Below are 2,006 nucleotides of genomic sequence, written 5' to 3'. Positions count from 1 at the left end.
GGAAAAAGAGAATTCTAAGCAGACTCCGCACCCCCAGCACAGAGCCTGACGTGAGGCTCAAACTCCTGAACTGTGAGATCTTGACCTGAGCCAAAAATCAGGGGTCAGTAGCTTAACTGACTGAGCTACCCAGGTGCACCCCACCCTAGCCCATTTTAAATGAGGTTTCTTTTTGTTATTTTTCAGACTCATGACTTGGGGATATTTGAAAATTTTAGATGGAAAACTTAGAAAGAATGAGAAAGGGGGAGAGAGGAAAGAGAGAGAGGGGAGAGAAAGCACACTACTGATTCAGGGTTAGCAGTCTCCTATAGTCACATTGCAGTCATACCTCTCTACAGTTAGTCACTGCTACTTTGCATATATTGATTGTCTCCTGAGGAACAATACCCTAAATTTCCTGGAAGTCCTTTTGTTTGCTAAGAGCTATTAATGGGACTTGGCTTAATTCTTTAAAAGATGTTAATAGGGGCACCTGTGTGGCTCAGAAAGTTAAGCCACTCACTTCCTCTCAGTTCATGAGATCGGGGCTTGTGAGTTTGAGCCAGGTTTCGGGCTCTGTGCTGACAGCTCAGAGCCTGGAGTCTGGGATTCTGTGTTCCTCTCTTGCTCTGCCCCTCCCCCGCTCAAGTGCCACTTTAGGGAGATAAACATTTCCTTTCTTGAGAAGGAATTCTGATACTCTCATATTTTTCAGTTTCCAGGAAATGAAAATTGGTTTAATCTCACAAGGGGAAGCATAGGGAGGCCTCAGGGAAGAATGCAAGCCAGTTGCCTGTCAAATCAACGATACGAGTCAGTCACCCCACAGCCAGTTGAATGAACAGGAGTTATTACATATATGAAGTTTTGGCCAAGAAGGAAATGTAGACAGATTAAAGTGATGAAGAACAATGTACTGGGCCACTGGGCAAAGCTCATCGTAACAAAACATCAACGTCAATGGAACCCATCTTAAATAGCCATACACACACTCAATTTACAAGTGCTAACAAAATGGGGCTTAATTGCAAGTAGTAATACTGTATAAGGTTATGTTGCTTCTAATTTTCTTTACTCTGTGGAACTGTAGGAAATGTTGAGACTAATACAAAAACATTTTGGACATAGAAATAGACCTGGCTTTGTAAAATTATGTGGGTTGATACTCTGTTGCTTTAGTGAAACTGTTGTTTATATTATGTGGCTTTAGAGCCAAAATTTAATACTCAATTTCATCCAAGTCATGTAGTTAAGCCCACGCTTCCAAATGAAACTAATGGTCTGGCTCTATTTAAATGTATTGATTCTAGATTCATAAAGTTGTGTCAAAATGTGATTATACATTCTTCATTTTCTACATCACTACCCTACTCAAACTGCCACAAAGAAATCTTTGATGTATTGATTCTTCATTTCATCTTAAACTAGTACTTAGATAAGAAATATGGTCATGACTATTTTTCTTCTCCTGAGACAAAAAGGAAACAATAGACAAATCTGATAAATCAATGTTATTCTAACAAAAACAAAAACTAAATTCTAGGGGCGCTTGGGTGGCTCAGTCAGTTAAGCGTCTGGCTTCGGCTCAGGTCATGATCTCACGGTTTGTAGGTTTGAGCCCCGCATTGGGCTCTGTGCTGACAGCTAACTCAGAGCCTGAAGCCTGCTTCAGATTCTGTCTCCCTCTCTCTCTGACCCTCCCCTGCTTGCACTGTCTCTCTCTGTCTCTCAAAAATAAATAAAAAACATTAAAAAATATTTTAAAACCCCCCTAAATTCTAGAATGTGTCTGTTCTCTAACAAGAGGAAACCAATGTTAGATTTAATGAAACCTTCTAGAATTTAGGATGATTGAGATCTGTCTAGTACCTCAGATATTCTCTGGATTTATATTTTGTGGAATTCTTGGAGGAGGTGAAGGTAGAAATGGAAAGGGGACTCTGGTTTCAAAGGGGGACAGTCTTACAATTTGAGAAGTGTTAACCTACATAGTTTTAAACAGACAAAGCCTTGCTTTGTAAGAT

Source organism: Suricata suricatta, chromosome 1 (genome assembly GCF_006229205.1).
Source record: "Suricata suricatta isolate VVHF042 chromosome 1, meerkat_22Aug2017_6uvM2_HiC, whole genome shotgun sequence".
Lineage (NCBI taxonomy): Eukaryota > Metazoa > Chordata > Mammalia > Carnivora > Herpestidae > Suricata > Suricata suricatta.
The sequence above is the reverse complement of the archived record's forward strand: the minus strand, read 5'-3'. Positions refer to the sequence as shown.